This window comes from Thermobia domestica, chromosome 3 (assembly GCF_964235325.1).
Source record: "Thermobia domestica chromosome 3, izTheDome1.hap1.1, whole genome shotgun sequence".
Lineage (NCBI taxonomy): Eukaryota > Metazoa > Arthropoda > Insecta > Zygentoma > Lepismatidae > Thermobia > Thermobia domestica.
In genome coordinates, this window is record NC_137456.1 from 229,353,614 (window position 1) to 229,365,808 (window position 12,195).

A 12,195-nucleotide genomic window follows, 5' to 3' on the forward strand; every position below is an offset into this window, starting at 1 on the left:
CATGTTGAAAACAGCTGGTACCGGATTTAGGCTTCTCAACGGCTCGAGCGGCTCGGTTTATAGCTCAATCACTACCGAACCGAAACAAGAAGTGAGCCGAGCCAACAGTTCACCCAACCGAGCTGATTTGAACCATCGGCTTACTTGAGCTGAGTCGAACCGTGCTGATGAACTAGTTTCATCTTAGCTGGATCGAACCGGTTCACATGAGCCGAGTAGGCGACCCATCCCAACCGAGAAAGCTCGAACCATCGTCTCAATTGAGCCGAATCGATAGCTCGTTTCAACTGAACCGGCTCAGGTCATCGGCTCAATTGGGCCAAGCCGACGGCTCATCCCAACCGAGCCGACTCGAGCTGTTCGCTGAGTTGATACGAGCCAAGCCGGTTGATATCACTACCCGGGTTGGTCTCCTGCTTGGGCTCAAGAATTCGACCGTGCAGGTTTCAGATCAGGTAACAAATCCAAAGGACGGCGGTTCGAATTGCTCCAAGGGTTATATATTTTTTAGGTTTTAAAAATAATGCACAGAGCACATGAGAGGTTGTGAAAGAGACCGTACAATCCGTTTAATACGTTAAGTGAAAAAAAGTTTAAAATTTCGGTGTCATTTATTAAAGAAGTAAAACAATGAAAACGAGGAGGAGGTATATTTAATCAGGGGTATATATCAGAGGGTGCTAATATCAAAAAGTGCAAATTTTCCCGAATTTCGCACATGTGAGTCTTTACGATAGGCAAATTTCTTCAGAAATGTGCCTATTGCAAAGACCATCTTGCCAGAAATGCCGTGAAATGTCTATGAAATTTTGCCCTGTTGTCTATCATCACCTCCGAAACGGAAAGAGAGAGAGAAAGTGAAAGAGAGAGAGATGTTCCCGGAACTGAGAGTGAGGTGCTTATATTCAAATCAACGAGTTGAAAAATAGACGCTTACATAATGAGAATGCGGAATACTAACAACTATAAAACATCAAAGTAATAATTGCAAGCATTATCACCTAGAGTTCCGGAACCGTGACGGTCAGTGGAGCATGATCCAATGTCGGATGTCGAGAAATAATTTCATAATGAAATGAAAACAGAACTTTAGAAAATAAATTATTAGGATGCACTAGACAAAACATGATTGCCTGTTTCTTCTCCTCATGTTAAATTGTCTCATTTTAGTGATTTGAGACGAAGCCTGTGTCTCATGTCGTGGCTATCTCAGTGTCATCCCGTGTTTCCGAAACGAGACAAATTGTTATCTCGTCTCATTTCCTCTAATTTTCTTTCTTAAACCTCATAATAATAGATGTGAAATTGGAAGCCATGCGACTTCGAAATGTAACGAAGTTTACAAGTTCGATTTGATAATCGGACAAGAGAGGGTTATGGAATGCTTTCAAGACATTTAAAATGCGGTAAGTCCAGACAAGGACATGTCACGTCTCTTGTTGGAAAACGAGACGAGAGAGACACTTTGTCTCGTCTCGTCTCGGATTTAACAAAGCCTATATTGTCTGTCCCATGCTGAATTGGAAACCTCTCAACAGAATTGAAGTGGGTTTGTGTCAAGTGAGATATGTGGGTCAAGATGTGTGTGGGTCAAGACGGTAAGTGGGTGTGGGTCAACTGGATGTGACCCACTTCAATTCACCACCCCTGTGTCCCACCATAAAACAGCGATCCACCATAAGTTACAGACTCACTACGACCCACCGACACACTCTGCTTAGTGCATTGTATATAGCATCCTCTGAACAGTGATGAATATGTCCATATTTTACTTTTGGGGTCTCTATTTTCTTTTTTTTCTTTTTGGCATTTGTTTCTATTTACTTAGCTGAGATAACTATATCTTACAGGAGAAAGAAGACTTTGTTAAATGAACTTTCTCGAGGTAGTGGTGCATATTTATAGTGTTAATATTACAAACTGGGTGAGCGCAATAACCAGAAGTAGACTAGAAAATGCATCTTAAAGTTTCGACTCGCCGTATATATGATACGACGCCTAAAATTCTTAAGTGACGGTGTGGCAGAGTGTGCAACATTCATGATTCATGCACAAAGGATCGCGAGTTCGATTCCCGCTCGAGTCAACTTGAACTAGAGGTTATATTTTGTATGTAGTTCACATAAAACGTTGGTGACAACTGATTTGAAAATTCCTATCGTTAAGAATATATGAACGTTTAGTGAATTAATATTTTACTTGTAGTTATAAACGACTACATTATTGGTAAAAGGCAAAAACAAGTTGACTCGAACAGGAATCGAAGGCTGGACCATTTACACGAGAGTCGTAAATGCTCCACACTCTGCCACATCTCCACTTGATAACTTTAGGTGTCGTAAAATATATACGGCGAGTCGAAACTTTGGGACGCTTTTTCTAAGCTATTTCTGTCTATTGCGCACTCACAGTTTAAATGTACATTACTACCTCGCAAAAGATGGCTCCTAAGTTCATTTAACAATGTCTGACTTGTACTTGTTAGATATACTCATCTCAGGTAAGTAAATAGAAACCAATGCAAAAGAAGAAGAAAAAGAAAATGGAGATCCTGTAAGTACAATTTAGACAAATTAACTATATACTTCAGAGGATGGTATATACAATGCACTAAGCAGAGTGTGTCGGTGGATCGTAGTGGGTATGTAGGTTATGGTGGGTCACGGCTGATAGTGGGTTGCAAAGGGTCACGTCCTGCTTACCCATGTCCCACGATCTACTTCATCTCTGGTGAGAGGCTAACAATCCAGCATGGACGAGACAATATAGGGTTTGTTAAATCCGAAACGAGACGAGACGAAGGTCCTCGTCTGGACTCGTCGCGTTTTAAATGTCTTGAAAGCATTCCATAGACCTCTCTTGTCCGATTATCAATTCTAACTTGTAAACTTCGTTACAATTCGAAGCCGCATGCCTTCCAATTTTACTTCTATTATTATGAGGTTTACGAAAGAAAATCAGACGAAAGGAGACTAGATAACAATTTGTCTCGTTTCGGAAACACGAGATGACACCGGGATAGCCACGAAACCAGTGGCAGATCTAGAAGGTAAAAACTGGGGAGGGTTTGCCTGAATATAGACTATGATAAGTATATCATGACCATACTATAAATTTTCAAAACTATATCAATAATAGCTTAAATTATTTTCGTCAATCTGAAAGTGGCGTGTCTAAGATCCCGCCCCCGAAACTAGATCCGCCACTGCACAAGACGAAACACATGCTTCTTCTTCCCTCTCTAAAACGATACATTTTCACATGACGAGACGAAACAGGCAACCATGTGGTGTCTAGCACATCATAGCCATTCCTTTTATAAAATTCTGTTTTCATCTCATTATCAAGTTATTTCTGGAAATCCGATCTCGGATCGTCTTCCTTTCACTGACTTTCATTGTTTCCTTCACTAACATGTGTTCATGATTGTAATTTTTTTTTAAAAAAATCATTCAATTTTCTACGATTTTCCTTCCGTGGTCAGTCTACGGTTTTCATTCTACCACTTGTGAAGTGGAATTAACGTATGATAGATTATAATGGTTTTGTAAATGTTTGTTATGTGTCTAATTGTTTGAAACTAGTGTATATTTTGACAATCGATATTATGTGGAGTTAATTGCATTCATCTATTGCTACTTAACTGTCTAAGTATGGCATAAGTGTAGTTTTCTACGTTTTCCTTCGTAGAACAAAGTTGTTTGAAGGCCCTGGACGGGAAATGCAAGTCCACTTATATAGATAGTCTCAATATCATCCCTCATCCCAAAGCTTGTGATTGTTTTCACAGGACACATTTGGGGAGAGGGGGAGTTGGGTAAGTCACAATATTTTGGCATTGCGATATTAGTGATATGTTGTTCTGATGTTGAAACCTTAGGTGCTAACGCTTGTAATTATTACTTTGCTGTTTTATGGCTGTTTGTATTCGGCATTCTTATTATGTAAGCGTCTATTTGTCATCTCGTTGATTTGAATGGAAGCTGAACACTCTCAGTTCCGGGAGCATCTCTCTCATTCTCTATCTCACCACCCTCTGATACAACCCCTGATTAAATATACTCGCTTCCTCATTTTAATTGTCTCCCTTCTCTAATAAACTTAACCGAAATTTTAAACTCGTTTTCACTTAACATATTAAGCGGGTAATACGCTCTCTTTCACCACCTTTCCTTTGCTGTGTTCATTATTTAAAAAAAATGTATACTACTTGGATCGGATTCTAAACGCCGTTCTTTGGATTTGTAATCTAGCGTCTTAACCACTACACCAAGATCGTTGCTTGTTAAACGCTTAGTTGTTGGCATATTTGTTGTATTTGTGTTTTATGTTCCCACTTCGACAAATTTTTACTCTATTTTCTCCGATTAGCAGCTGTTTCTGGCTTTCTCTTTCGATGTCGCCCTTTATTTACACTATGCACTATTCGTATTCACACCTTGTGCCCCTCTGAAACGTCTTATTCAGATGAGACTTTTCTTCTTGTCCCTCAGTAAACATTTGATTGATTTAATTATCATATTCTCGATGGATGGAGCGCAGGAATGCCATACTCAAAAAACATGTACTTTCCGGACAGATAATACGTCCAACCTTTTTTTTCAGTTTATTTGTATATTATTATGTACTTTATTTTTGCAAGTATCACATTCAAATGTTTGCGTTCTTACTGCAATTTGTTGCTTATATACAATACTGTGGAAGAAAAAATAAAACAACATCGAATGCAAGAGATAGGAGAAAATACTTCAATATTTTTAGTTTAAAAAAATCAAGAACTTGAGGAGAGGGTGAAAATTAAGTTAATATAGTGTAATTAACACTTAAAAATGAAAAATCGAAGTTAGAAGAGGGAATTATTGTTGTATTGATTATTGTTGTTGCACATGTATATAATACATTATCGATGACACATTAAATTCTATGGCTTTTATCATCATAACTATAATCAGACGCAACACTTTTATTACAAATGGCGTGAAGTGGTACTTTACTAAAAATAAGCGACGTTGCTATTAAAATATAATAACATTTCTTGCTAAGTGAATATTTTCGCGATAGGGGTGATCACATCGTCATGTAACTTAGACAACAGTAGAGTAATTATTCTATTGTCAACAGTTGAGGGTTATGTTTGTTGTGTACAAGCAAGCATGCCGTTTAGTGGCGTATTGAAAACTGCAGTGGGAGGAAATATAATGCAGAACACCATGTAAAAATGCAGTTGTGGTGAAAGCATGACAAAGACACAACGAAAGTCCAGAAAGGATCCTTTCTAAGTTTTCTGATGCGCCTTTATCAAATCAATAATAGTATGTGGACACTTAACGAGAAATTTGTAACATTGGGAAGTGTTGCTGATGCACTAAAATCGGAGTAACAGACAGTTAGTCACTCAAATATTAGTACAAATTTCCTATAAGTCGACATCAAAAGCAGAAAGGCAATTGAAATAAACGAACGTAAATTTTCTGTATATAAACTGATTTCGCTTCATCCAGCACACCTCTGTTATCAATTCCTACGTTGAGAATTGAGTTTTTTATTTCAATACTTGAAGGTTTCGATACTTCTGCTCAAATCCGGCGTCGAAAGCATTATATAGGCCGATGATACTGTCAACCTTGTAACGCACCTGTCCCCCTGGGCAAAAACCGGAATAAATTCTGATAAAAAAAATCTGACTTGAACCCAGTAAACCCAGAAAGATGGAACAACAAATTGAGGGTCGTGTATATGCACCAATACGTTAGAATGACGTATATACACAATGTTAAAGAATAAAAAAATTAATCATATAAAATTAAAAAATAAGACCAAAAATTTGTCCTATATATATATATATATATATATATATATATATATATATATATATATATATAAAAGACAAAGAAAAATGTAATAATAAATATAAAAAATCAATATATTATACAATCTAATCCTTCGCTTCAATTTCTCTAACTGGTTCTACAGTCCAAATTAACTAGCTATAACACATTAGTCTTTATCGAAAGAAATTTAATTGTAAAACGATAATTTGTTCTCGTTTTAGCCCTAGTTCGTTAATATATATAAATTCTAGATCAATAAGCTATAATATTCAACGTATTAACTAATAATTACTGACCATAATTGTTCCTTTTGTCTTTATTATTATACGAATCGTGTCTAGATACCACTTGTTTATTCTTCTATACATACTTTTTACATATTAACAACAATTTCTTCATGACAACCAATTAACTACTTTTTTCTCTTTTAAATATATATCTTCTCAGTTATTACGCCTCTGATCATGTCGGTAAAACAGGTACAGATTGATAATACCGTTACAATAATAATATAACGTTGTATAAAATGTCGCCCAGAACGGGAATTCCGTAACAGTATTACAGTGAAGGAAAGAACCCTGGATGAAATATTTTCGAAAATTCATTTTTTGAATAGCCCTCGTATTAACTTATTATTACATTACTACAAGTATTTTTCCTCTCCTTTCCTTTTCTATATATACATTAATTCATTTATAACAACATTTTTATTTTATTACTAATCACATATCAAAAAACGTCGATTCATTAAAAATATCGTTTATGTGTCTATTCAAAATTATATCTAACTGATGACTTACGCAGAGTTACTAGTTAATTGTTTCTTTTACGTTGAGCTATAACATCCATATACAAGTAACATTATTTACAATTAAAGTTCGTTATCATATCAAAGGTCAACAAGATCAGAAGGCAATAGTTATACAATATAATTTATATATATCCTATTTAGAAACTTCAATTTAAGTTCAATGTCATTAATTACAATTAAACACAATTAGACCTCTTTTGAACACGTAAGATCAATAAAGATAAACATGACACTCAAACTTATTACAAAGACGAAATAAATTAACAACACAAAATATTTAGAACAACAGGTATATCATATTCATATCATGACGTGTTGCACACATATAAAGTTCAAATGAAGTACTCATTACACAACTCGTAACATCCAAGAGAATAGATTGAGTATTGTTATTCAATCTTAGTTTAGTTTACACTTCAGGGCTGACCAAAGTTCTAACTAGCTTCAGCCATTTGTTTCTTGTGATTTCCGAAGTTTGTCATACCTTCAGTTCATCAATATTGCAAAATCCTATAGATTTGCCTGTTTTAGCATCAATCAATTCAAACACTTTAGGATTAATTTCTTTAGTACATATGTAAGTGTCAGCATAGACATCACAAAACTTATAAATTCTCTTTAAATTAGCACTGCTTTATGGATGAAGCTTCAGAAATTCCATGTACCAACTTTAATCTGATATTTATTTTCATGTTCCTGCTCTACCTTTTCATTACGTTGCTGAAATTTCTGAAATCGAAGAGTTCGAACCATACTTATCAAATGTGAGAGTTCCAAATCCTCTGAGTCCCTTAATTTTATACCAAAGTGATGTTCAATAGAGTACAATGTATCAGTTCCATTATGTATATTTAAATTATATTTATCATCACTGTTATTCTCAAATAAATTATTAGACGAATTTTGTGACGAATATCCGTGGAATCCTTCGGCTGATATGGGATTAACCCAAACCATATCAGCGGATTTTAGTTTAAATTATGATTAATGATTGAGTCAATTAGAGTGCATTGAACACAACAATCCTGATTACTTTCTCTTGATCCACTTCCTGTTCCATTTACTGCTTCAATCCCATTTTGATAATTCGTGCCATCTCGAGATCTACAATTAAATCCATTTTGACATGTATTAGCACGGATTACGTTGCTACCGTAATTGCGTCTCCCGCGGAAATTCCTTCGGCTGAACCATCTATTTCCTGTATTACCATAATTTGTTAAAGTTCCATTGCTGGTATTGAATCTTCCGTTATTTCCAGTGCGTGTATTAAATCTTCTATTAGCTCCAGTGCCGGTATTATTACAGAATCTTTCATCACTCGACATCTTCCGTGTTTCCATTACGTATATTTATGTTTCTGACGGGGATCTGATTTGATAGATTATGATTATTACCATTAGGACTATGGCTTTGTGCCGGAAACTGGTTCTCGAAGTTTTGAACTAACATTATTAAATGGTTAAACTTTACACATTGTGCTGACAACTAGATCTGTTGAAGTTTATAAGGTAATAAAATACGCACGGAAGCGATTATTCTTGATTCAGGTGGCAAAGGATTAACAAGTTTGAGCTCATGATACGTACTGATTGTGAAATCTGTAAGGAATTTTTTCAACTCGAAGGGAATAATGTCTATTTCTCACCATCGCATCTCGAATTGCTAATAAAAAGTCATTTTCATAGTTAGCCAACAGTGCTCGTTTGAATTCTTCATAAGTTTTTATGTGGCCGCGAATCGCTTTGAACCACAAAGAACAAGAAGGAAGTAACAAGTGTGGTAACAACTTCATGAACTTAGATTTGCTTACACCCATACCTCACACTCGTCTTCGAACTTCTCAAGAAATGAACTCGCGGTTTCATCATACTTGCCACTGAATTTTCTCATAGCCTTGATCTCGTTAACTTTAACATTTACTTTACCATCATTATGGTTTTACCGACGTTGAGAACGGTATGGGCCTCCTTCATACATTGTTTGTTCCTTTCTCCTTTTACGATTATATTTTTGGAATCGCATTCTGGGAACTTTCGCAACCAAATCATCGTCTGTAGAACATTGAGGTGAAGATGTTAAATCGCTTTCTATTAACGGTGTTCCCGGTCGATGATGCAGTATTTCCCGTTGATTAAGAGTTTCCAAAGTATTATTACACATAGGATTATTGTTGGTATTTTCCTTTTCTTGTAACGACCTAATTTCCTCTTGTATACTAGATATCATTACGTTGTCTGAATTAATCTGGGCAGTAATGTTTATCACTTGATTCTTTCGCTGATCTGCAGTCAACTTTTTTCTTTAAGGGCGGACTTCAACAGCTTTCTTTACCGAATCAACTTCTTGAATTAGTTGACCCTGTCTATCTTGCCATTTGTTGCTCAATTGTCGAAACCTTTTATCAACTTCTCGCGTCATATCATTTGTTATTTTAATGGTAACCTCTTCAGCCAATACTTGCAAGTTTTCTTTCAAATTGTGTTGCAAGTGATCAAAATTTTCTTGTATACCTTGTACTTTATCTGCGAGAGATTTATGTTGCATCAGTATCTGTTCTAGCTTTTCATCGTTTGATTTTTGTTGTTACTCGAATTTAGCAGTTAGTATCTTTTCTAGGTTTTCATCGTTTGCTTCGAATTTAGTAGTCAGTAGTTGTCTAATCATATCAACAAGGCTAGTATAGGAATGTTCGAACACGATTTCATCTAAAGTACTTGGTACCTCCTCAATCTCTGAATCCTGCATATTGTTAATTCTTTGGATTTTTTCCCACTTCTCAAAATAGTGAAACTCATAAAAGATATATGTATACACATAAACCCCGTTCTTAATTTCGTTCAGAACTAAAGGTCTGAGTCCCGGGTTTCCGCACAAGACAAAACGATAATTTGTTCTCCTTTTAGCCCTAGTTCGTTACTCTAGTTAGTAACTATAGTATACTCTAGAGTAACTCTATATAGTAACTCTAGATCACTAAGCTATAATATTTAACGTATTAACTAATAATTACTGACCACAGTTGTTCCTTTTTCCTTTTTATTATAAGAATCGTGTCTAGATACCACTTGTTTATTCTTCTATACATACTTTTTACATATTAACAACAATTTCTTCATGACAACCTATTAACTACCTTGTTTCTCTTTTAAATATATATCTTCTCAGTTATTACGCCTCTGATCATGTCGATAAAACAGGTACAGATTGCTAATACCGTTACAATAATAATATATCGTTGTAATTGATATTATATTTCTAAATTCAAAAATATTTCGAAAAAGGCAATTCTTGCTTGAATTGGCTTCTAATTTTATACACCATCTAAATTTCTTTGTTTAGATTTATAATTCAATCTTTTAGAAATTTATTCTAACCTAATTCCATAATTTTATGCAAAAGTCTATTCAATATTTATAGCCTCAATTTAATAAGTCTTCGCAATCTCCTTAGGATCCAAAAAACGTTACTTCCTGAACACACTATTAATAGCTTTACAGTTACTCTTTCCATAAAAATATTCAAACGTATTCAGATATTAATTTAATACTAAGTTAAATTAAATTTCAGAAATGTCAATGCAAGAGTTGCCGTTGTCGATTTTGATCAATTAATCATTAACGCCAAAATAAACTCGAAGTATCTAGCAATGGAACTTAAAAACTAGGAAAAGGAAAAAAATATAAGTAAAGAAAAATTTTTAAATGACAAAAATTTTCTCTTGAGAGGAATATTGGATTCTTATTATGCATTCATTTAATTCATTAATTTATTCATGAAGACAATTTAAGAATTTTAGATAGGAACCCAAAATAAAAAAGTTACAACAATTAGTGGCTACTTCATTTAGTTTCTCAAGTATTAAAGAAATTAACTCTTATAAGCATGCTACCACTAAGCCACAAAGCAAACACCTTATTAAAGAAAAATTCCCGAAAGGAAATGACCATTCAACAGATCTTTAAAAAATTATTAACAAAGCATTTTCAAGCATTCGGAACAGGACCCTTTTTGTCCTCTCATATCTAGCATGCAACCACTGAGCCGCGATGTAAATAGAATATGAAAGAGAAGTTACACAAGGCAATTGTCATTCAACAGGCCTTTAAAAAGGCTATGGGCATTCGAAAAAGCCTTAGTAATACTAAATAATTAAACATTCACAGGCCTTCTGATAACAGACCTATTTGTCCCGCCATTTACTGAGTCCTCAAATATTACTTTTAACATTTTAAACAAAATTGCACCATCAGATTCACTCGCGAGCATCAAAAACTAAACCTTTAATGTTGAAAGAATATATATTCTTTCCCTTATTGTGCGGCATTCAAAACTTTTTGTTTGTTTTCACTCTCACTCCACAAAACATGCACAGCAAATACCAAGCCAGCGAAGACCAAACGGAACAACACAACCGCATGAAGACGGGAGTTCTTCACTAGACGTAATTCCTAAACCGTAAAACGAGACTGATCCCCAGCGCACCAAGCAGGTAGCCTGAGAGCATAATAGCCACCCTATTACGAAACGCACGCAATTTCCCACAATAACTCTTACATTGGCGATCTTTTTTATATTTAAAAAACGGAGTAAATTTACATAATTTTTAGAAGAAACTTCGTCAAACCCTTATTGTAAGAATATTATTCCTCCTTTTATTCCAAAAATATTTTTAATCCTTTTTATTCTTGTGAAAAAAAACATCCTGGAAGGGAGAGAGAAGGAAACAACCATCGTAGGATCGTTTCTTTACAACTTTCGGCGATTATTATGTTCTTCGTCTAATTGCCAATATTTTAGTTACTTATTTATTTACTTTACAAACGTAATTGCAGATACAGGTGAACAACAGCTTACGCTGGAATATCTAACAAAAGTTAAGATAATGTAAAATAATAATAATAATAATAATAATAATAATAATAATAATAATAATAATAATAATAATAGTACCATTTAAGTAATAACAAGAAATGTTGATAATATCTGACTAGAATTTATCCATTAAAATTAAATCGTAGTGCAGTTATATGCAGTTTCAGATTTAAATAAATCTACTGGTGTATGTGACATTTCATTCTATAGTTTAGGAACACTGCAGAACTTAGAGCGTTGAACTATTCACAGTCTAGGTCGTACTATATGAAAAAAAAGGATGTGTGTTACGTGTTTGCCTGAATGGAATTCGGGAACAGTTCGTGCATTGTAATCGCAAGTATGCGAGGTACTCTGAAACGTACTATAGCCAGGAAGACGTTTAGAACTGAGTTTCATCAGTATAGGTTTGTAGGAGATGCCATTGTCCAGATAGGTGAACAATATTTCCATTTAGGTGAAATTATTGCCATGTAGAACGTTACTAAGGAAGGGATCTTCCGTATCTCTGTTAATGTGTACGAAAGTTCTAGAAGATGCATCGATTGTTTCGTGATAGTGTTTATATGTTCAATAACTTTTTGTATCAAAAGTCACTCCGAGATCTTTATGACTATGGACTCTCGTGATGGGCGAGAGTCAATATCATGCATAGTTTCTTTTCAGGTACTGTTGGAT